At 42.2% G+C, this 26158-nt stretch overlaps 1 protein-coding gene across 11 annotated transcripts in view; it reads right to left on the bottom strand.

The window, feature by feature from the left end:
- Window positions 1-26158, bottom strand: part of VTI1A (vesicle transport through interaction with t-SNAREs 1A) — a 376929-nt gene that overhangs the window by 66858 nt on the left and 283913 nt on the right. The window lies entirely within an intron of this gene.

Here is a 26158-nt window from a genome sequence, read left to right as displayed (position 1 = left end):
TTAGGAATTAAGTGTGCAGTTAGGGTTTGCTGCCGTCAAATAAAGACGGGACTTGGGGAGGCAGGATAGCCAAATGGTTAAGAGGATGGACTCTGTGCCCAGATCATCTGGATTCGAATCCCTAAATCCCAACTTACTAATTGTATGACTTTGGGCCTTAGTTTTTACCACCTGTAACAGGACACGATAAAATACTTAACCCAAAGGTTGTTGTGAGAATTAAAATATCACATACAAAGAGTGCAGTACCTGGTACATAGTAAGCAGTCAATAAATGTTAGCTACTGTTACTATGATTATTGTTACAACATTGTTTGAAAAGTCAGGTTTAAAGCACAGATTGGGAAGCTGATGGAAAGCATTTCCCTTTTAAAGAATAAAAACTCAAATGGCCAAGAAATTAGTAGCTTTCAAATTCTGTTTTGAAGGCTATAATATATATGGAGCAAGATTGAAAGGACAAACACCTGAATGCAATATTGCTACACCTTTCTCACTAAACCATAACAGGTGTGGATCTTGTCCTGATTCCTTTCTCCCTTTATGGCTTCAAAGAAAAATAATCCTCGGCTTCCATCTCATCCAAACTACCTGCCATTAAACCAGTCTCACAACTTCTTAAAACACTGATAACCACTTAGAATCCTTCGCTATCTTAACTTTCCCTTTCCTCCAGCTATCTAAGGAAAAGATTGGTTGATGAAACACACAGGACACATTTTCTAGCATCCTTGCTAAAAGCCACCACTTCCTCTCTTACGACAGGAATCAAATGAGAGGTTTCAGTCCTATGGACCACAGGATCCTTTGAGCACTTTTTGTAAATCTGAAGCAAGTCCTTTCCTCTCCTCTTTGAAGGGTGCTAACACGTTTTTCTTTCCAATGGGAATCTGAGTCCTGATTTTCCCATTGACTATTGATTTGAATACAACATTTCCCTCTTCTGGTGAAGTTGCCGGGAGCAGTCAGCAGGTAAGAACCTGATGCCAAGTGCTTCCAGAAACAGGCTCTTTCTAACTATTAAGTCTAAAATTATATTTGAATCTAAGCTTATAAACCGGCTGGTAACGGAATTTAGTAAGGTTTATAAACATAAATTTCAAGTAACTCTTAATAATACTGTTTATCAGGGAGGGAGACGCAAGAGGGAAGAGATATAGGAATATATGTGTTTGTATAACTGATTCACTTTGTTATAAAGCAGAAACGAACACACCATTGTAAAGCAATTATACTCCAATAAAGATGTTTAAAAGAAATACTGTTTATCTTTAAAAGTACTAGCTTTTCATTATTTATAGTTTACACACTTGGTGCATTGCTTATAGTCAGTTTTTAACTTCACTTTTTGTTTCTACAAAACACCTTTATTGCCTAAGGTTTCCTTTTATGCTTAACCTTGTCAAAATTCCTGAACATTCCTTAACTCGTCCAACTGCATCTATATGGTGTGGCCCCGGCTACCAGTTCCACCTAACCTCATACCACTCTTCCTTCTCTTGCTCTCCAGATACACTGGCCTAACCAGCTTTTGCTCTCTGTATACCCCCTCCCACCACGGGGCTCTTGCACAAGCTCTGTCTATGCCAGGAGCATCTAGGTAATGTCTTCACATCTCAAGGATCACTTCTTCAGGAAACCTGCCTGTTGAGTGAAATCTCTAGACCATAGATTCTCCACCTGTGGTCTCTGGACCTGCATCATTAGCACCTCCTGGGGTCTCGCTAGAAATGCAAATTCTCAGGCTCAGACCTATTAAATCATAAACTCTGGGGTTAGAGCCCAGCAATCTGTTTTAACAAGCCCTCCAGTTGATTCTGAGGCCTGCTGACGCTTGAGAATCACTTGCTAAGATAGTCTTACTGCACTGTGATGCTCTCCCTCATGGCATTCATGACAATTACACTCTCCTGTTTGTGTGATTACTTCATTAGTGTCTGTTTCCCCCACTACCCTGAGGGCAGGAACTGTGTTTTTCTTCTCACCATTGTTTCCCTAGCACCAAGCAGTGCTTAGCACATAACAGGTGTTCAATTAATATTTTTCAATAAATTAAAAATAGGGCTTCCCTGGCGGCGCAGTGGTTGAGAGTCCGCCTGCCGATTCAGGGGACACGGGTTCGTGCCCCGGTCCGGGAGGATCCCATATACCGCGGAGCGGCTGGGCCCGTGAGCCATGGCCGCTGAGCCTGCGCGTCCAGAGCCTGTGCTCCGCAATGGGAGAGGCCACAACAGTGAGAGGCCCGCGTACCACAAAAAAACAAAAAAAACAAATGTAATGTTTAAAAGCACAAATATTATAATAGAAGAAATGGGTTAACGAGATGAACATGTAATTTACAAAAGAAGAAATAGAAATGGCAAATATTTTTATATGTTCAACCTTAACTAGTAAATAAAGAAACTGGTAAAACAATGTGATGCCATTTTCCCCCACTTATCAGGTTAGTGACCATGAAAGGGATTATAACGCCCAGCAAGGACTGGGTGATCGCTGCTGTAGGAATGTGTATTTGCGCAGCTTTTCTGGACTGCGGTTTGGCATCAGTTTGAAAATTGAAAACGACCCGGCAATGCACTCTTAGTCATGAACTCTAAGGATGCATTAGAACATGTGTGCACTGGTCTATGGATGTGCAAGAGTGGATACTGTGATGCTGTTAGTAACTGTAACTTTGAAATGCAAATATTCATCAATAGGCATGTGTATAAACAAATTGCGATACATTCATAACACCAAGTACCACACAGCCCATAAAAATGATGACGCTGATGAGTAACTGATACGGAACAACGATCACAATATTTAGTAAAGTGAAGAAAGTTCAACTTCATTAAAAAATTGTATCTATATGTGTTCGTAGCAAGAGAAAAATGCCAAGACATATATTCGGCAAAAGGTTATTAATGGTGTGATTTTAAGTCTCCTATAATTTTCTAATTTTTTCTAATACATTACTCCATATAATATAAAAACTTAGAATATAACATTTTAAACACCAAGTTTAGCTTAAGCAAAGTATAGCTAGGAAGGTAACACAGTTTTATAAAAACAAAACCAACTAAAGATAATTCTCAAAATATGATTCTTTTGCATTATTCACTGTTTTGGATTAACCATGCCCCAAGTCTTCTCCATTCCCACAGACAATCAAGAATTGCCTACAGCTGGCTACGACGGCCGACAAATCAAGTACTACAGGCTCTGACTGGGATTAAGTGGCTGGTGACTGATAGCATGCATGCAAAGTGCGTCCAAGAATCTCTGGCACAGAAGAGGAAAAAATCCCTAAACTTAACTAGGAATTCCTGAGGGTACCACGTGTATCTCCAGTGCTGCGGGTTGGGCATTAGTCTACTGGGGAGGTTTAAACAACCCCCAGGGATGCCGCAGACACTGTCATTGGCAGGCGTAACTGCAGCTTGTAAAAGCCTTTCCTTCCATCTTTCCTTTTTTCTCTCCTCGGAACCATATAGGTTCTTGACATGCTGTTTCCCAGAAGGGGTGCTACGGCATGAATCAGATGAATAAACCATTGAGAGGGTTGTAAAGGCCACTGCACAGGTGTCTGACTGGCACCCGGTTCATGACGTGTTCTTGGCGTCATATGGCAGCAGGGAACAAAAGCATGAGGCTGGAGGTCAAAGGCAGAAATGCAATGACCTTGTGGCGTATTTTCATGAAACAACGCCTGAGAGCTAAATTAAGATGAGGTTTAAGCATAAAAAACGTTCTAAACAAAGAACTTATATCAATATAAGGCACGAAACTCCCAAACACAGGGCTCTGAAGTTCCATAACTCAGTGAAGCAGCGTCCTACCTGCCACCAGACTATTAAATTCACTTCTTGAAGCTACAAAGCAGGGCAACATGCTCTTAGTACAAACAGGCAGGAAAGAAGCAAGAACTCAATTCAACCTCATCACGCCCCTTGGTGCAGGTGGGGCGTGTAAAATTATGCTTGGACGTGAGACTTGGAACAAAGGCCAGTGGAACATTTAAAGTCTACTGAGAGGTCACATGCCCAGTCATTCACCCTCTACTAACCAAAGTGGCACCACCAATGGGTTTTTGAGTCTGGTGCCAAGTGGCAGGTGCTGTCCGGGTCCAAGTTTGAGGTGCTCGAGGGTCGCAGGCTATGCAAAACGCCCTCCGGCTGTGACTCTTAATTTTTTAAACTAGCCTTCTGCCAGATCATTTAGCTGTGATAAGCTCGATCAGTGGTATTTAAATGTCTTGGGACTTCCCTGGTGGCTCAGTGGTTAAGAATCCGCCTACCAATGCAGGGGACACGGGTTCGATTCCTGGTCTGGGAAGATCCCACATGCTGCGGAGCAACTAAGCCCCTGCGCTACAACTACTGAAGCCCGCGCGCCTACAGGCCGTGCTCTGCAACAAAGAGAAGCCACCGCAATGAGACACCGCGCACCACAACGAAGAGTAGCCCCCGCTCGCCGCAACAAAGACCCAACGCAGCCAAAAATAAATAAATAAATAAAAAAGATGTCTTGATCCACTCCACGTGTGTGAGCTATGGTTCTGAAAGCTAAAGGGCACTGCGCTCCAGGCCCAGTACTCACACCAATTCTGGGAGCAGCCGAGAGTGAAAAGAAGCCACATTTTCAAGTGAAAATGTTCATTTTCAGGCAATGATGGCCTCATATTCATCAACTCGATTCCAGGTAGATATTAATAAGAAATTGGGATATTGAGTGCTAATGACTGTGTATCCTTTGCATAATTACAATGACCTCAAGTGCTTCCAAAATGCCAAACTAACTGATTAAAATTAGTCCTGCTGAAATGATAATATCCCAATTCAAATCTCCTGCCCAAATATACTCTCAGAACTATGTTTAAAGATGGATTTAGAGAAGACAAATAGCACTCAGTGCCTGGTCCAGGGCCAAGGTCACTGCGAATTCACGTTTAAAAGCCTTCACTATGGCTCCTGTGCCAGTTCGTAGGAATCTCTCTGTCTTCCTGTTTCTGGATCACTATCTGGTTTCCATTGCTGAGAAAAAAAGGAAAAAAAAGCTCTCAGCCTAGTTTTGTCTAATGTCACCTCTGATTTCACTTGTTTGTTCTTTTTTGGCCTCCGCCATCACACCTTGCAGCTGGAGGGTTGCGTCTGGACCACTGGCTGCAGCACACCCGGCTCTAGCGCCCCTGTGAGTGCAGCTACAGAGAATGTGCCTGCAGCCCTTAAAGCCATCAGAAATGAGCCCCACAGCATCCACACTACCAGTGGTTGACTACCCCTCAGCTGAAATCACGTAACCTACCCAGCACCCAAACTTTCCAATCCATTTTATTTATAAGAGACTTTAAATAAAATCTGGTGAGTAGAACTGTAATGTACCTAGTGTAACAACTGTCAAAGAAAAGCCATTTAACTTCTTTGGGGCGGAAGGCAGGAGAAAGCATAAATACTGTTCAGGTCTGCAGTAAATCAGTTCATTGTAGAAGAGTTTATTGAGATCACAGAGTAGATTCCCAGAGAAGGAATTAAGATAGTTTCTTGCAGCATGAACGAAATTGTTACACGTGTATAGATACACACACGTACAGAGCTATATACACATATACAGCTAATCAGTTTAATTCATATATACATACGGAGTGAAAGAAAGAGAGAGAAAAGAAGGAAGAGGAGGGGGGAGGAGGGGAAGAGAGAGGGGGAGGGAGGGGGGAGAGACCAACCATCAATGGTAATAAATACAGCAACAGAATCAACAGTTTCAAAACTCAATTGTGCAGAATTGAACTTATTTTTCTAGCTTATAGGATTAAAACTGGATTTCAACCTAGAGGTAACACACTGCATTGACATTAAGAATAATGTCAGGCTGTGTAAATATTTTTCCAAAGAATATGTGGCATTATTAGTGAGAGTAAGACATAACTGTTATGTTTAAGGAAAGAAAGCCTTTATTTGTTCCCTATACAATCATAACTCAATCAACCAAACACGTCTTTCCCTTGCCCTCAAGCCACCATTATAATGGGAGTTTTGTGTAAGCTCCTTGTTTGTACAAAAGCCTGACGATATAGTCTTGAGGGGTAATCCTAAAGCTGTTAGACCGAAATTAAAACAAATCTTACCGGTAAATCTGGGTTTTTAAGACAGCTCTATTTAAGAGGGCCATGCTGATTATACCGGGAGATAAGCCCCACACAATCGAGGGGTGATCACTTCAGCAAACATGGGCACGGCATTGTAATTTTCTAGTTTTCACCTTACAGAAGAGCAAAGATCTCACAATCACTTTGTGAAACAGCAGCAAATTCCTCAAGACTTAACAGTCCTGGTATGCAAAAGCCTGAGTACGAGGTTGCCTTTATCTTTTTTTTAACCTTAAAAGTAAGAAATAAAAATGAATGCTCACAGGTAAAATGGCTTCACCTGTCACCAAAACAGAGCAGGACAGACAAGGAAGGGCGTTCTGTCCTAGTTTTGCGTCCTTAAATCCAATGGGAACTTGATATCATGGATTGACAAACAATCTGGATTGTTTCCAACTTTTTGGATTTTCTTAAAATTTCATCTCTGTCCCTGCCCCAACACCTACATATCAATAATCAACACACCACAAACATAACGCATCATAGCGGTCTAGACACCATGTTTTGAAATTTTAGAACAGAACGATTGAAACTGTCGAATGTCTATTTCTACCTCCTTAGATTCCATGTCTCCACATGGACTCCTGCATATTTTCCTTGTCTATATCTATAGCTTCAGGATCCCCCTTCTTTATTTCTAGTTCTTTTCAACCCCGGCTTGGAAGACTCCAGTATTCCCCACACTGCTCTCCAAATTCACTTCTCAGCAGCGCATTTTTGTTTTGCTTGATTACAGCACCAGCGTTCAATCACCAAGCAGTCTGAGAAGAGCTGGGGTTGGCTAGACCCTGGAAATGCACCCTGACTCTTCTGATCTGGGTAGCCTTGGCGTGTTGGGACAGTGAGAAGACACGGGCCCTTAGTGGCAATGAGAGTCTGGGGGTGGGAAATGAACAGGTGGGGGCTTCCGTGGGTGTAGAAAAGCATGCAGTTCCTTTGAATCTGCTTCTTGAACCAGTAAAACAAAATTCCTTCATACTTTGTGTAGGTGTTATGGTTGACTGGGAGGATTCCCTGAATTCAAATGACTCTTTGCAAGCTTGAGACTGGAGAAAAGAAGCCTTTTTGAGAAGTGTTTTGCAGTTGAACTGCGTCTGTTGTCTGTTTCCAACAAAAATACTTTCTAACACAGTGTCACTAAGCGTTGGTTCAGCAGTGCATGTGAACGGACTTAATACACTAGGGGAAATAAGAAATGGATTTTGTTAAGTTTATTAGCAGCTAAAAACACGATACTTCAACAGTGGGAGGAAAGTGATCCACCCACACAATTTGAGTGGAATGAACATTTGGCTTTAACTACAGCTAATATGTGAAACCTAAAACCTAGTTTTCCATCTAAAGACTGTTGGGGGTCCATTTTTACACTCCCTTGATCAAACCAGGAATTAAAGATCAAGCTGGCTCCCTCCAGTCCTGAGGGGTACTGGTATTTCTCCAGTCACCCCTCTTCGCATCAGCATTTCCTTAGGCTTGTCTTTCCCTCCCACCTTAGCTTAACTTGGCTTCCAACCAGGGATGCATTTCTACCAATCAGATGCCCCAGCTCCCTTGCCGTAAGACAGGAGGCTGAGGGAAGTAAAGTAGGCACCAGCGCTTCTGCGGGAGCCTTGCACAGGAGGGTCACTGATCTCTGAGGCCACTCTTATTAATACAGACACGGTCTCATTGGTGAGCTCAGCTCCAGCCAAGACTAAGGCTAAGCAAGGAGGCCTACATGCTGCTCAGGTTTTAAAGAGAAACGATACATGTGAAAAATAATGCTACCAAAAAGGTTCATTGGAAACTGGTTCTGCGTTGGGGTCTTAAGCCCTTCATTTAATCCTCACAACTACTCTTGGAGGGATTTCCTACTATGATCTTCCTTTTACAGATGAGGAGACAGGCTTGGGAAGCAAAGGTGGTGAATGGCAGGGCCAGGGGCTGAGCCCACACCCCTCTGCCAGGAGCCCTTCCTCTTGACCACTGTGTGTCCAGCATCACGACTGCAGCCAGCGCCTCCTCCTGCCTCGTTGGGTCACTGACCCCTTGCACTAGATTTACCTTGGTGTGTGTTTAAAAAATGCAGATTCCCAGACCCCACTCCACAGGTTTTGATTTAGCAGGTCTGGGATGAGGTCCAGCAATCGGTCTTTATAACCCACACCCCAGGTGATTCTGAAGCAGAGAAATGTTTGTGGATTACTGAACTAGGGATGTAGTGGAGACATGGGGATGGGGTCTCCCAGGACTGAGCTGGTGGAGGAAAAGGGGTGCTCCTTACAGATGCTCAGAAGAAAGTACAACGTGGAGATTTTGAGACAATCCACAGTATTATAAGACTTTAAAAATGAGACCACCCCAGGTCTAGTCCCACCTTCTCTATGACCCTTCCTGTTTGTGCTAATCCCCAGTGAATAAACTGCTTTCCAGATTCCTTCAGCTCCAGTTTGGATCCCACAGTTATACTCTGTTTTGTTTTATGTATCTTTCCTTTATTTTACAGGTGGTTATTGCATAAACACTATTTGAAAATAACTGTGGGGATATGAAATAAGTGACAATTCTTACATACAAAGATGCTCAGGGCAATATTATGTATAATGGTGAAAAAGTATAAACAAACAAAATGTCCAGCAGTAAAAGATTAGTTAAACTGTGCAGATATTCTAAACAATGGTTCGAAGCATATTTAATGATATGGAAAATGCTCACATTATGTCAAGTGAAAAAATAATTCTATTTATATGATTTTATAAAAAATAAAAACAAAAAATTGGAAGAGAAAACATCTAAATGTCAGAGTGGGTCTCTCTGGGTATTCAGCTTATGGATAATTTAAAATTTTCTTTTTATATTTTTCTGCATGTGATTAATCTTCATCATAAACCATTTTCATATTAAAAATGTCATTAAAGAGGCTTCCCTGGTGGCGCAGTGGTTAAGATTCTGCCTGCCAATGCAGGGGACACGGGTTCGAGACCTGGCCCGGGAAGATCCCACATGCTGAAGAGCAACTAAGCCCTTGCGCCACAACTACTGAACCTGCACTCTAGAGGCTGCGAGCCACAAGTACTGAGCCCGCGAGCCACCACTACTGAAGCCCATGCGCCTAGAGCCCGTGCTCCGCAACAAGAAAAGCCACCGCAGTGAGAAGCCCGCGCACTGCAACAAAGAGTAGCCCCGCTCGCAGCAACTAGAGAAAGCCTGCGTGCAGCAAGACCCAACGCAGCCAAAAATAAAATAAATAAATCTATTATTATTTTTTTTTTTGCGGTACGTGGGCCTCTCACTGCTGTGGCCTCTCCCGTTGCGGAGCATAGGCTCCGGATGCGCAGGCTCAGCGGCCATGGCTCACGGGCCCAGCCGCTCCGCGGCATGTGGGATCCTCCCGGATCGGGACACGAACCCGTGTCCCCTGCATTGGCAGGCGGACTCTCAACCACTGCGCCACCAGGGAAGCCCATAAATTAATTTTTTAAAATGCCATTAAAAAATAATAGCAGCAAAGAAAGAGAAAAAGTGACAGTAAAAGAGAGACAAAAGGTCTCCTCAAGGAGCTTAAAATTGAATGTGGGTCTTCCCTGGTGGCGCAGTGGTTGAGAGTCTGCCTGCCGATGCAGGGGACACAGGTTCGTGCCCCGGTCCGGGAAGATCCCACACGCCGCGGAGCGGCTGGGCCCGTGAGCCATGGCCACTGAGCCTGTGTGTCCGGAGCCTGTGCTCCGCAGCGGGAGAGGCCGCAACAGTGAGAGGCCCGCGTACCGCAAAAAAAAAAAAAAAAAAAAATTGAATGTGGACCATGAGCAAGTTGCATGTGGAGTAGTTACTCCTACCTGTGCTCCCACTGAACCTTGACCTACCCATTCCAGCACTGGTCACGTAGCAATTCTGCATCACTGAACTTGGGCCTGAAGGACTGACTCTCTGCTGGTTGGTGAGGGTGGGGGCTGTGTCCTCCTTGGTCATCCTGGTACCCACTGCACCCAGCAGAGTGCACACACAGGGCTGCCTCTCAATATATCTTTATTGCATAGTGAATGAATGACTTAGGTCTCACCTCCCCAACTAAGTTAATGGTGCTTGGAGGGCCGGGCTCACACCATGTATAATATTTCTGAATTTCTTTGAACACCAGTGTTGGGCATACAGCAGGTGCTTAATCAAGACTTGCTCATCTGATGGAGATCCTATCACAAGGAAGCTTGCCGGCTGAGAGGAACCAGTCTCCCAGATGTCTTTCCCGGAGCGCACGCACCACTGCGGCATGTGTATAACTGTAAGTGCCTCGTGGAACGGAAGAGCTGACTTTGTTTGCTGAGAGAAGCATCTAGGTAGTCCTGGATCCTTATCTGCAAAAGCAGTCATGCCTTAACATACTGCTCCACCCCACACCCCTTTTGGAAAAAGATTGATAAGCATAATGATGATGTTTTAATGAATTTAATTGCACATTCCTTATGTTCTTGCAGAGTTGCCAACCAGCCACTTCAACATCCAGCAGTTTACTTGTAATAACTTTTCCCCCTTTCTCTTGCCAGGGAGCATAATTATTCTTGCGGTAATTCCTCTCTCTCTCTCTGCTCCCTTTCCCTCTCTCTTTTTCTCAGTGTTTTTTTCCCTTTCTGGGAATTACTCTAAATGGATATCTTTGAAAAGAGGGTGGCAGGCTGCTTTTGGTACAGGACTTACCAAGGACCCCTTCATCAAAGAAGCCCTTGTGACCACGCTCTGGACCTGAGCCAATCAGATCATCTTGCTGTCTGTTTCTGAAAAAACTCTGACCCTGGTATGCAAGTCGAGCCGGAATCTGCAGACAGGCTGACTGCACTCTTAGGCCAACCTGTCTTAGCTGACTGAAAAAACGCTGAAGGGAAAATTACCTGTTTGGCTCCAGACGGAATTAACTTTTTTTTTTCTATATACACACACAAGTATGTTTATTATTTTTTGTTTAAAAGCGTTTGCCTATCTAATATATTCATTAATGTTATCTGGTCAGTACTTGAAACATTTTGAAATATGTGCAAATGCAATAAGGCTACAAGGCCTGGAGGCAAAATAAGATGAATTTTCTAATTAAATGACAGAAAACTGTTTGGGGATTAACGAATGGAGTTCTGTAATCTGTTTACGGGCGCTGCTCCATGCAGGGACATATGGTCCATGTACAGGCCCTGGTGGCTTAGGGGGCCTGGATACCAACCAGCCCGGTCCCTCCCCTACCCCTCTTCAAACCTCACACACCTTGACTCAGATACTGCAGGTAGGTGGTGAGGCCCCAGTCTCAGCAGATCCACCCCTGCCCCCATCCCTTCTCAAGCAGCCCAGGGCTCGGCTCACCCACTGGGAGTCCACTGTCCCAAGCCGGTATCTTCCTGCCCTAGGTGCCAAAGAAATGCCACAGAATTTTGAGTAAACTTATCTTCTGAGCAGAGTCCTCGAAAAGTCTTACATTCTCTTCAACCCTCAGGCCCACGTTTTTGACATTTCTAGACAATTCCAGAAAAAGGTCATAATTGAGAACTATATTTGATAGTTGCTATCTGAGAAAAGGTACCAACACGTTTCTTTCCTGGACCCATTCTAGAATTTTCCTCTGAAAACTCAGGCACGCAGATGCTGCACACACAGCGTGGCTCCTGCACGCTGGCACTGAAACAGAGAAGATATGACCTTTGCCCTCAAGGGTAGGGTCTGGACACCTCCACACCTGGTATCTTCAGGATTAGCGTGAATGCTTAAAAAATAACAGTTTTGAAAAAAATAAAAAATAAAAAATAACGGTTTTGGGCTTCCCTGGTGGCGCAGTGGTTGAGAGTCCGCCTGCCGATGCAGGGAACGCGGGTTCGTGCCCCGGCCCGGGAAGATCCCACATGCCGCGGAGCGGCTGGGCCCGTGAGCCGCGGCCGCTGAGCCTGTGCGTCCGGAGCCTGTGCTCCGCAACGGGAGAGGCCACAACAGTGAGAGGCCCGCGTACAGCAAAAAAAAAAACCAAAACAGTTTTATATCACTAATGTGTTAACAGTGGCACAACGTACAGGTGATAGAATTATTGTGCCATGTATTTTTAATTTGTACTTTTCAGAATTTTCCAAAATTTCTATAGTGAACTTTTACTTTCATAGGAATATAATATGTTATTAAAAAGAAACTTCTTGGGAGCACTGCACAGGCACATTCCTGAATTACATGGAGTCGAGTTAGGGACAACAGGCCAGGCGATATCCAGTCATGGTGAAAGGGGGTCTGAATCCAAAGAGGGAGGAGGGGGGATTTTAATGAGCGGGGCAGCCTGAGAGTCACAGCTGGCTTGGGCTAACTTCCTGGAGTGTTAAATCAAGTAATAACAAAAATATGACTGTGTTTTACATAACGAGATTTCATAACTTCCTGAGAAGTAAACAGTCCGTTCCCCCTTAGTTGTTTCCTCCTATGGAATGTCTACCTTCTTGCTTTCGGCTCAGCCTTTCCCCAAAGTTTTCTTTATCTACACAGAAGCACGATGGCCCAAACAGAATACCAACCCTATTCTCTCTGGTGGTCCAGCTTGCACAACAGGGGCTGTATCAAATTGCAGGAAGATATGTGCTCCCTTCTCTCCCTGGCTCCTAGCTTCCTACCTGTGCTGTGTGCAGAATTCTTCCTGTTACAGATTTAGAGTTGACCCTGGAAAGGACAGATGAAAATTCTCTGATGGTTTGAGTCACTCTGACCTAAAGGGTTTTCTCCCACTTTTACAATCCCCACGAGGTCCTGGACATAAGCTGAAATTGAGGCTTTCCTACCCATTAAAAAAAAAAATCAAATTCTTTTCATATAATAAATTCACAGAGAATGATCATACTCTGTTCCTGGCTACTTCAACTCTGGGTAGGCAGAACACAAATCAGGGGGAAAAAGTCTATTTTTGCCCTTGCACAGTCTCTTTTCCCATACCAAGGGGTAAAAAGCTCATTTTCATTGTATTTCTGAATGAGCAATGAAAAAATGATAGAAAAAATTTCTTGCAAATAGTGCATGGCATGTTATAAAACTATTAGATAACAGTAATTAGAGGTTTGGTTTCAACAGCACACGGTTAATCTGGAGGGAAAATGCTCACAGTTTAAGCAGAATAAACTCTAGGATTTGCACACTGTCTACCATTTTGAGAATAGTAACTCTGAGAGAAAAAAAGAAAAAAAGTTAACTCATTCTCCTTCCAAAGTGGAGAAAAGTGGCTTGGAGATATTAGTTCTTTCTGGTTATGGGATTAAGGGTTGTATTATCTTTATATTTAAAAAAGTGAAGCTTCTTGGTTACTTCTCTCATGGACACAAACCTGGAGAAGGACTTCTTTTTTGCAAAAATAAGTTGTAAGTCTAACAGCTGATAAGACATATCACTCTGTATATGTTATAGGTAAACTCTCCTTATATTGCCATCCTCTTAGGGGCAGTGTCTAGGTTATGTAATCTTATCTTTTTAAAAGGTGATTTTTTTCCCCAATGTATAACTAAATCTGATTTAATTTTAAGAAACTTTCTGTAAAATACATGTACCAATCAGGAAAAAAATCTTTTTTTCAGGTCACATGTCTTACTTTATTGATTTGTAAAATATGGTTTCAGAGCCCACAAACTATAGACCTCTAACATACCAAAAAAAAAAAAAAAAAAGTGGTGGGTGGGGAGGATAAAGTCCATATAAGTGAAATGAAGGACCACGACTAAGCCTGTGTTATACCTGAAGCCAAACCACCACAGCCCCCATGACATGAAATTTAAGGAGGTAAATAGCAGACATTGACCCAGCACCATAGTTCTTTCTCGTCAATAGACTGATACTGGAGTTAGATACTTTGGCACAGAAAACAATCCATGGTTTACTATGTGAGGGAGACATTTAGTCTGAAAGTTGTTCTTCACGTAAAGAAAGCAGGCCTTATAAACTCTGGTTGCCATAGCAGGGGAGGAAATACAGTTTTAGTGGGAATTTTCCCAAAGAATATTTCCACCGAGGGAGAATGATACCTTCAGCATTTTCAAAGATTTCTCAAATAAGCACAAAGATCAGAAAGTGCTAGAGCAACAGAAATGCAGTGGATGACATCTGTGCATTATTCTTTCGGGAATTGTGGCTGGTGAAAAGGAGACTCTTCTGTAATTAGGATATTAAATGCTGTCGTAGAGTAGCTGACAGTGTAATTCAAATAGCACAGACCAGGAAGGGACACAGGGGAGGATCAGAGGACAAAATGGAATCAGTGTGACAATGAAAGCGGAGGCTCTGGTTGGAGCCAGACTGGGCTTGGCCCTGGGAACTCCTGACCATGGGTTTCACCACAGCTCAGGCAGGGAGGAATTGGTAATTGACACCTGGAAGCTCCTCATGACTGCATATTATGGTTTCTCTATACCTGTTTCCAGTTTATAGTTCTTTATGTGACCTAGGCATAGTCATGCCTACACTACAACTTTGGTCCTTCTCAACCTGGGAAGAGAGACCTGCCTTTTCTCTGAATTCTGAGTTAAAAGAACTCTTTAGTTGTAGTTAAGAAGAGGTACCTGGCACCTGATTGGATAAGACCAGGTAAATAGTAGCCATTAGAGAATGCTGTCTGACCTCTGCCTACTCTACCATCATGAAAACTCATCGTGAAGATGGTGGTGTGCGAAGACATGGAGTTAGCATCTCCTCACAACTAGGGCGCCTGACGGCCACTGGTGGGGGAACTCTGATGCCCAAGGAAACAGGAGGAACCTCAAAGTGAACCGGTAGGACGTAGGGGGACTGAGCGGGGAGAAGTGGAGGCCAGACAGGATTGGCACCTCTGAGGCTGGGGAGATCAGGAGAGGCAGGCGGGAGGGACTCTCCAGGAAGGGCGGGAGGGGAGCAGAGGGCAATCGCCTGGCCCACTCGGGCCAGGGAGCCTGTTGAGCTCCCAGGCTTGTACCTCCTCCACAAAGCCCCATCGAAGCCACGTGGGTCCTGGGGGCATAGGAGGGAGACCTGGGACATCAGGAGAGGCAGGCAGGAGGGGCCCTCCCAGACCAGAGGAGTGGGAGAGGAGCAGAGGGTGATTGCCCCGCCCACTCGGGCACGGGGAACCTGCTGAGCTCCAGGTGAGGTCCCCCACCCTCTGAGACCGGGGAGGGGGGCACGCCTGGGAGCCTTCTGTTCCTTGAGTCTAAGCCCCACCCCCCACGGCCCCCAGGGCCTTTTCCAGCCCTGCGAGTCCTGAGCATTGGCCCCGCCCACCACCCAAACCTCACCCTTGCTTAGGCCCCGCCCTCCACAGCCAAGGCATTCACCTCCCCTTGTTTTTCTTTTCCCTCCTCCTCTTTTTTACTATTGTGGTACTGATGTACCTTCCAGTTGTTGATTCATCTATATTTTTATTTTTATATTCTTCCTAAAATATCTGTTAGTTTCCTACTCTAATTTTAATTTTTACTTTGTTATTGCTTTTTTTTTTTCCCCGCCTCAGGCGGCTTGCGTGATCTTAGTTCACAAGTCCAGGGGCAGGCCAAAGCTTCTGCAGTGGGAGCTCCAAACCACTGGACTAACAGAGAACCTCAGACCCCAGGGAATATTCATTGGAGTGAGGTCTCACAGAGTTTCTCATCTCAGCACCAAGATCCAGCTCTACCCAACAGCCTACAAACCCCAGTGTTGGAAGCCTCAGGCCAAACAACCAGTAAGACAGGAACACAACCATACCAATTAAAAAAAAAGAAAAAGAGAGATGGCAAAACAACATGCCAAGTGTCAAGATGAAGGAACAAGGTAAAAACCTACAAGACCAAATAAATGAAGAGGCAATAGGCAATCTACTTGAAAAAGAATTCAGAGTAATGATAGTAAAGATGATCCAGAATCTCGGAAATAGAATGGTGGCATAGATTGAGAAAATACAAGAAATGCTTAACAGAGGTTTAGAAGAACTAAAGAACAAACAAACAGAGATGAACAACACAATAACTGAAATGAAAAATACACTAGAAGGAATCAACAACAGAATAACTGAGGCAGAAGAACGAATAAGTGAGCTGGAAGACAAAATGGTGGAAATAACTGCTGAGGAGCAGAATAAAGAAAAAAGAATGAAAAGAATTGAAGACAATTTCAGAGACCTCTGGGACAACACTAAGTGCACCAACATTCGAATTATAGGGGTCCCAGAAGAAGAAGAGGAAAAGAAAGGGTCTGAGAAAATATTTGAAGACATTATAGTTGAAAGCTTCCCTAACATGGGAAAGGAAATAGTCACCCAAGTCCAGGAAGCACAGAGAGTCCCATACAGGATAAATCCTAGGAAAAACACACCAAGACACATATTAATCAAATTAACAAAAATTAAATTCAAAGAAAAAAACATTAAAAGCAGCAAGGGAAAAAAAACAAAAAGTAACATACAAAGGGATTCCCATAAGGTTATCAGCTGATTTTTCAGCAGAAACTCTGCAGGCCAGAAGGGAGTGGCAGGATATACTTAAAGTGATGAAAGAGAAAAACCTAAAACCAAGATTACTCTACCCAGCAAGGATCTCATTATCTCATTCAGATTTGATGGAGAAATCAAAAGCTTCACAGACAAGCAAAAGCTAAGAGAATTCAGCACCACCAGACCAGCTTTACAACAAATGCTAAAGAAACTTCTCCAAGCAGGAAACACAAGAGAAGAAAAAGACCCACAAAAACAAACCCAAAACAATGAAGAAAATGGTAACAGGAACATACATATCGATAATAACCTTGAATGTAAATGGATTAAATGCCCCAACCAAAAGACACAGACTGGCTGAATGGATACAAAAACAAGACCGGTATATATGCTGTCTACAAGAGACCCACTTCAGACCTAGGGACACATACAGACTGAAAGTGAAGGATTAGAAAAATATATTCCATGCAAATGGAAATCAAAAGAAAGCTAGAGTAGCAATACTCATATCAGATAAAATAGACTTTAATATAAAGACTGTTACAAGAGATAAGGTGGGACACTACATAATGATCAAAGGATGAATCCAAGAAGATATAACAATTATAAATGTTTATGTACCCAACATAGTAGGAGCACCCCAATACATAAGGCAAATGCTAACAACCATGAAAGAAGAAATCAACAGTAACACAATAATAGTAGGGGACTTTAACACCCCACTTACACCAATGGACAGATTATCCAAACAGAAAATAAATAAGGAAACACAAGCTTTAAATGACACAATAGACCAGATAGATCTAACTGATAATTACAGAACATTCCACCCAAAAGTGGCAGAATACATTTTGTTCTCAAGTGCACAGAGAACATTCTCCAGGGTCGATCACACCTTGGGTCACAAATCAAGTCTTGGAAAATTTAAGAAAACTGAAATCGTATCAAGCATCTTTTCTGACCACAATGTTATGAGATTGGAAATCAATTACAGGAAAAAAACTGTAAAAAACACAAATACATGGAGGCTAAACAGTGCGCTACTAAATAACCAAGAGCTCACTGAAGAAATCAAAGAAATTAAAAAATACATAGAAACAAATGACAATGAAAACACGACGACCCAAAACCTACAGGATGCAGCAAAAGCAGTTCTAAGAGGGAAGTTTAAAGCAATTCAATCTCACCTCAAGAAACAAGAAAAATCTCAAGTAAACAATCTAACCATACACTTAAAACAACTAGAGAAAGAAGAACAAAGAAAACCCAAAGTCAGTAGAAGGAAAGAAATCATAAAGATCAGAGCAGAAATAAATGAAATAGAAACGAAGAAAACAATAGCAAAGATCAATAAAACTAAAAACTGGTTCTTTGAGAAGATAAACAAAATTGATAAACCCTTAGCCAGACTCATCAAGAAAAAAAGGGAGAGGACGCAAATCAATAAAATTAGAAATGAAAAAGGAGAAATCACAACCGACACTGCAGAAATACAAAGGATTATAAGAGACTACTACGAACAACTATATGACAATAAAATGGACAACCGCAAAGAAATGTACAAATTCTTGGAAAGGTACAATTTTTTTTTTTTTGTGGTACGCGGGCCTCTCACTGTTGCGGCCTCTCCCGTTGCGGAGCGCAGGCTCCGGATGCACAGGCTCAGAGGCCATGGCTCACCGGCCCAGCCGCTCCGCGGCATGTGAGATCTTCCCGGACCGGGGCACGAACCCGTGTCCCCTGCATCGGCAGGCGGACTCTCAACCACTGCGCCACCAGGGAAGCCCGGAAAGGTACAATTTTACAAGACTGAACCAGGAAGAATTAGAAAATATAAACAGACCTATCACAAGTAATGAAATTGAAACTGTAATTAGATATCTTCCAACAAACCAAAGTCCAGGACCAGATGGCTTCACAGTGAATTCTATCAAACATTTAGAGAAGAGCTAACACCCATCCTTCTCAAACTCTTTCAAAAAATTGCAGAGGGAGAAACACTCCCAAATTCATTCTACGAAGCCACCATCACCCTGATACCAAAACCAGAAAAAGATATCACAAAAAAAGAAAATTATAGACTAATATCACTGATGAACATAGATGCAAAAATCCTGAACAAAATCCAACAGCACATTAAAAGGATCATACACTATGATCAAGTGGGATTTATCCCAGGGATGCAAGGATTCTTCAATATATGCAAATCAATCAATGTGATACACCACATTTACAAATTAAGGAATAAAAACCATATGATCATCTCAATAGATGCAGAAAAAGCTTTTGACAAAATTCAACACCTATTCATGATAAAAACTCTCCAGAAAATGGGCATAGAGGGAACCTACCTCAACATAATAAAGGCTATATATGACATTCTATATGTCAAAGGCTATATATGACATATATGACATATATATGAGCATTCATCATACTCAATGGTGAAAAACTGAAAGCATTTCCACTAAGATCAGAAACAAGAAAAGGATGTGTACTCTTGCCACTCTTATTCAACATAGTTTTGGAAGTCCTAGCCACAGCAATCAGAGAAGAAAAAGAAATACAAATTGGAAAAGAAGAAGTAAAACTGTCACTGTTTGCCAATGATGTGATACTATACATAGAAAATCCTAAAGATGCCACCAGAAAACTACTAGAACTAATCAATGAATTTGGTAAGGTTGCAGGATACAAAACTAATGCACAGAAATCTCTTGCATTCCTATACGCTAATGATGAAACATCTGAAAGAGAAATTAAGGAAACACTCCCATTTACCATTGCAACAAAAAAGAATAAAATACCTAGGAATAAAGCTACCTAAGGAGACAAAAGACTTGTATAGTAAAACACTGATGAAAGAAATCAAAGATGACATAAACAGATGGAGAAATATACCATGTTCTTGGATTGGAAGAATCAATATTGTGAAAATGACTATACTACCCAAAGCAATCTACAGATTCAATGCAATCCCTATCAAACTACCAATGGCATTCTTCACAGAATTACAACAAAAAATTTCACAATTTGTATGGAAACACAAAATACCCCGAATAGCCAAAGCAATCTTGAGAAAGAAAAATGGAGTTGGAAGAATCAGGCTCCCTGACTTCAAACTATACCACAAAGCTACAGTAATCAAGACAGTATGGTACTGGCACAAAAACAGAAATACAGATCAATGGTAGAAGATAGAATGCCCAGAGATAAACCCACGCACACATGGGCACCTAATTTACAATAAAGGAGGCAAGAACAAACACTGGAGAAAAGATAGCCTCTTCAATAAGTGGTGCTGGGAAAACTGGACAGCTCCATGTACAAGAATGAAATTAGAACACTACCTAACAGCGTACACAAAAACAATCTCCAAATGGATTAAAGATTTAAATGTAAGACCAGACACTATAAAAACTCTTAGAGGAAAACAGGAAAAAGACACTTTGACATAAACCACAGCAAGATCTTTTTTGACTCACCTCCTAGAGTAACGGAAATAAAAACAAATATAAACAAATGGCACTTAAAAGCTTTTGCACAGGAAAGGAAACCATAAACAAGACAAAAAGACAACCCTCAGAAAGGGAGGAAATATTTGCAAATGAAACAATAGACAAAGGATTAATCTCCAAAATATACAAACAGCTCATGGAGCTCAATATTGAAAAAACAAACAATCCAGTTAAAAAATGGGCAGAAGACCTAAATAGACATTTCTCCAAAGAAGATATACTGATTGCCAACAAACACATGAAAGGATGCTCAACATCACTAATCATTATAGAAATATAAATCAAAACTACAATTAGGTATCACCTCATGCTGGTCAGAATCGCCATCACCAAAAAATCTAGAAACAGTAAATACTGGAAAGGGTGTGGTGAAAAGGGAACCCTCCTGCACTGTTGATGGGAATGTAAATTGATACAGCCACTATGGAAAACAGTATGGAGGTTCCTTAAAAAACTAAAAGTAGAACTACCATATGACCCAGCAATCCCACTACTGGGCATATACCCTGAGAAAACCATAATTCAAAAAGAGACATGTACCACAATGTTCATTGCAGTACTATTTACAATAGCCAGGACATGGAACCAACCTAAATGTCCACTGACAGATGAATGGATAAAGAAGATGTGGCACATATATACAATGGAATATTACACAGACATAAAGAGAAATGAAATTGACTTATTTGTAGTGAGGTGGATGGACCTAGAGTCTGTCATACAGAGTGAAGTAAGTCAGAAAGAGAAAAGCAAATACCGTACGCTAACGCATATATACGGTATCTAAAAAAAAAAAAAAAAAAAAATGGTACTGATGAACCTAGTTGCAGGGCAGGAATAAAGACGTAGACATAGAAAATGGACTTGAGGACACGGGGTGGGAGGGTGAAGCTGGGGCGAAGTAAGAGTACCATCGACATATATACACTACCGAATGTAAAATAGTTGGCTGGTGGGAAGCAGCAGCATAGCACAGGTAGATCGGCTCGGTGCTTTGCGATGACCTAGAGGGGTGGGATAGGGAGGGTGGGAGGGAGGCTCGAGAGGGAGGGGATATGGGGACATGTGTATGCATATGGCTGATTCTCTTTGTTGTGCAACAGAAACTAACACAGTATTGTGAAGCAATTACACTCCAATAAAGATCTATTTAAAAATTAAAAATAAATAAATAAAATAAAGTAAATTAAAAAAAAGAAAACTCACTGTTGAGCAAAGGAAGCACAGCTGCCACCTGCAAGCACTGAAATACATCAAAGTGACTGTCTAACCAATGAGTGTAGAGATCAAGTCCCTATCCTTGCAGGTACGTGGTATTAAATTCATCCTTTCCTGTGGCTTTTCTTTTTGCACCATTCTAAAATGCATCATCTCTAGGAGTTGGGTCTAGTGGCCTAGACTATCTCTAGGGTCCCAGACTCTTATTCCAGTTCTTTGTTTTAATGGAGAGATGGACAATTTTAGTTCTTTTATTGATCCAATTGACAAAGGTGACGATAACTGCCTCTGCTGAGACCATAAATTTTAGATTAACAATACTTTAAATGATATCTTAACTGCTACCCCATGATGCCTAACAGGGTCTGAATAGTTTGTTTTACAATTGTTCCTCCCTATCTCTCAGGATCATATGAAGATAAGACAACACCTCTACTGCCTCGAGTCATTTGGAAGAGAATGCTCTCTAAATTCAAGGAATGGTATGATTTCTATGATTCTGTGAAGACATTTACAGGATTCATAGGGATAATTAACATGCGTTTCTCTGCCTCTCTCACTATATATCAATATCTCTCTTCACTTCTTAAAATGTGCTCAGTATTCTCTCAAGGTGCACACTTCGCTGCCACATATAAAATTGCTTAATGCTAATAAAATTGCAAAGGGCTTTGCCCTAACAATTCCAATCATGCTATTAAATGCAGTTAATGAAATGAAAGAGATAAAAGAAATAGTTTCCAGAATTCAGCCTAGGTGTATCTTGGGCAGAACATCTACAAATACTTGAGGCCGTGTGTTCCAACAGGAGGGACTTGGGCTAATAGTTCTTAAAGCAAAAGTCTTGTGGCCAAGAGCATCTGTACTAGAAATGTTTATGTACAACCAATCAGGCTTTATTGGGTGGTGCAGTGAATCAGACTCTAGGAGATCACCCCAGGTAGGCAGCAGGTTGGATAGAAGGCAGTGGTTGACCCACTGGTATTTAAAACAATGATTTGAAGGTCGCATGCGTCTTAGCAGACCACAAACCCATGGGCTTGCTTCTCTCACCTTCCACTGACCCTTCCTCTTAAGGTGCAGGATACACTGCTGGGTATTCTCCCTTTCTAAACTGCCCTTGGTGAACATTACAGGTGAATTTCAAGCAAATTCCAAAGTGAGAAAAAGAGAGCCTACTGCTTCCAGAACTAGCCCTGCACAGAGCTGGTCTGGCCCAAAGTCTTACCACTTAGTAAAGAGCAATACCCACTGCATAGTTACCTGCTTAATACTGGCGCTTGGTAGGAATGGTTCTTAACCTGTTTGGGACTTGGCCATCTCTCAGTGGAAACAATATAGTACTAGAATTACATTACTCACAGCCTAGGCAGAAATGCAAATTAGACTGTTTTGTTTGGCTTAGTTGATGTTTGAAAAAGCTTGGATTGAATGCTTTAAGATAGTCCATGCACACCTTGGTTCACCCCAGGCCCTCCACTTCCTGTTGTGTAACATTTGGCCAGCCCCACCTGGCACATTTATGTGACCCACCTGCTCACTCAGATATCTGACCTCTGGTCTAGAAGCGAAGGTGCATCTTTCAGGGTCTTTCCTTAGTAATTATTCAACACTGCTGTCTTCCCTCTGTATGATTAGTTAACCAGCAGGGAGTTAATTGTTGAGTTCCTACTGTGTGTCTGCAATGCTAGTTGCTGGCGTCACAGAGGTTACTCCCTGCCTTCTAGAAGCTTGCTCTCTAGTCCATGCCCCGGCCCGTCAGTGCTCTTTCTGATAAAAGACAGACTACCATCCCATGAAACCTTTCTTCAGTCCTTACAAAGAAAGTGACCACAATCTTCTTTTCTCTCCCCTGAAAGGATGAGCACTGCACACCAAACACCAGTTTAAGCACTGAAATTATTCTACAGGACTACGAAACCTGCAGCATCCACGTTTACAGTTCAAACAGATAAAGAAGGGGGAAAAACAACTCACATCTAGGAGACAGTAGAAAAAGAAGAGAACAAAACACATGTTCATACACTTGCCCTTAAAATCAGGGGAAAACCAATTGGGAAACTTTCATTTTCTTGTTGGATGTCTATTTAAAAAAATCCCATGTGATACGTGTGTCTATGGAAACCTTCGTTATCTCAAAGATAGGTACTAAAGGCCGTTGTTGCCATGGAACGAGCAGTATTTGCTTTTTATTCTATTGCACAATATCTAATTACAGAGACCCTGATAAAATTATGCATTCCTAAGCACAAATTAAGGCCATTCTACAGGAGCCTTCATGCACATACTTTATTTGTCAAATTTCATTAAAAACAAAAATCAGGGATGACTTTGGGGTAAGCAGTCTAACCAGACTCATCCCCTTCCAAGATGGAAATTGTCTTAAGCCTGTATTTGGCCCTGATGGAGTGTCCGAGGTGAAAGGTCAGTTCACTTCCTTTATTCTCCCACAAAAGCCTAAGTCGAAACTCTAAAGCCCCTTCTCCCATTGGATGCACAGGATACATATTTAAAAATCAGTCTCTTTGTTTCCTCTGGAAATACAATAATCAATTTAATAGCATGGAAGGCTGAGCTGCTCTTTTGAAAAGATAACATGTTACAAAATACAGTTGATACCCCTTCCCCCGTAGCTTGTGCTTCTGCCCATGTTTCTATTCTTTTACTACATATTTATGCATCTATAAACAGGTGTACTATTTTTTTTAACATAATGCTCTATACGCAGCACTTCAAAAATTATCTTTTGACTCAACATAATAGTTCCAGGATGCATATGTGTGTGCACATGTGTGTATGATTCGCTTATGTATTTTAACTACCATACAGTGTTCTGTTGTATTGACCCTCCCCCACTGATGAATCTTTATGTCGCTTCTAAATTTCTGCTTTTCCAATGTTGCAATGAACATACTGGTACGTGGCCTTTTCTCAGTACCTGCAAAGATTTCTCTTAAAGTATTAAATTGGAGTATAGCTAAATTAAAGAGAATCAATGTCTAGATCCCTAACTTCCATATGTATTTTTATTTGTTGAAGCCAGTCTTCTGAGACTATGCCTGTGATCCAAGTATCACGCCAGCGTTCTTTCACCACCGTGTTTCCTCAGTTGCCTTCTCCCACTTCACTAAGTTGCTTTGCCCTGGGTGTACTGGCTCCACAGTGCCAAGTAAAGAGACGAGACAATAGGAATGACTGCTGTAAGTAGCTGCTCCTTTCATCAAGGACCACAGATCCAAGCTGGAGCTTTGAGTTTCTCCCAGTTTTACACATATTCCTGTGAAGGGTGATGCATGGTGCTCAGTGGGTAATAGGATGGTCTGAATTCAGACATACTGTACAGTGGAGTGGTGCAAATTTTGACAGTTTTTGTTCACTGAAAGTGTAATAACTTTACCTTTTTCATCTCCTAATTTATTTTCAAAGAATGCAGCTTTCTTGATAGTCTTGTGGGGACAAAGCAAAGAAAGTGTCTGAAGATGTACTGATGGTGGCAGCACCTTACACCTGCCTTGTGACAGATTCACAGAGAGGCTTGACGCTCTCTGCTCCATACGTCCACCTCCTTCCTAGCTTCCCAGCTACTTCAGAACTAGAGTTCAGAGCGACAAGCTTCTCCCGGGGACATGTACTAACACATCTGTTTAAATGGAAAAAATGAAATCAGACTTGTTCTATCAGAAAACGAGTCCACTGGATTGTTTCATTTACAGTGAAGACTGGTTTTGCTAATTGGGCTATGCAGAGGATGTTTCCCTTATTTAAACAAGCTCAATCCGTTGCTTCAAGGTTTTGAGAATATATTTAAAGTGCATAAGATAATATCGTTGTCTTCAACAATGTTCTATTGGCAAAGATGGATCAACGTGAACAATAACTTGATTCTCCCCAATTCGTTTCAAGTATATTTGGTTAAACAAGGTACCTCAAAGAGAAAAAGAGTAACAGGTGTCATCTGTGTGAGATACTTGTGTACATAGTCACTTAGGGCACTTCCTGCTTTTGGAACAAGCAATAAAGAACTTGTTGGGCAATTTCCCTGCATCTCTGCTGAGGAATGTAAGTCTGGGGAAAACGCGATTGGCTCAGGTAATATGATAACACATATTACTGCAGATGAGTCACCAATGGTAGGAATAAAATAGTTTATTTAAACAGCTCTTTTGTTGCTGTAGACTGAGAATCTAACCACCTCAGGAAAAAGGGCGTAGCCTCTCTTGGAAGTCCGTCTCCTCATCACAATTCTGCAATGTAACCTCAGATCTCATCGCTGGATGACAGAACTGCCACGAAGTATTTAGGATGCCCCTGTCTGCTTGGGTGACGCTGCGCTGAGGCGAGCATGTCAGCAGCCTATGGTAGAAGGAGTGTCTTAAGTAGGAAGCCTAGTGCTGCCTCCACCGTGACCAGCCTTAGGTCACTTCCTCTCCCGGGGCCTCAGTTTCTCCTTCTGTGAAATGAGGGGATGGAGCACATATTCTCCTGAGGTTCCCTCTCATCATCCTGGCCTCTCCAATGTGACTACAAGGCCCAGGCTGGTGCTTCCCCAGGGACCTGGCATTGAATTGCCACCGTACCCTACACCTGGACCGGGTGAATATGGCTTTCCTTCTGGAGAACTTTTCAAAAACTTCCTGGTAGAGATTTTAGGTACAAATGGGTAACACACAGGGAACCCTGTTCAGCCTCCAAGGAGCAGCAACATGACTTTAGATTCTTCACAGGAACCTGAGTTTGCCAGAAGGAAGCAGCCACACTCTCCTTAACCCTTCTGAGAGCTTCCTTTTACATGGCTTGGGCCTCCGAGCAGGGGTGGAGAAGAACTAAGCATGTATCAAGCCTTTCAGAGCTCAATAAATATTTATTTTGCTCCCTTACCAATATTCT

The sequence above is a fragment of the Orcinus orca genome, chromosome 14 (genome assembly GCF_937001465.1).
Source record: "Orcinus orca chromosome 14, mOrcOrc1.1, whole genome shotgun sequence".
In the NCBI taxonomy this organism is placed as follows: Eukaryota; Metazoa; Chordata; class Mammalia; order Artiodactyla; family Delphinidae; genus Orcinus; species Orcinus orca.
This window is presented reverse-complemented; position numbering and strand designations above follow the sequence as displayed.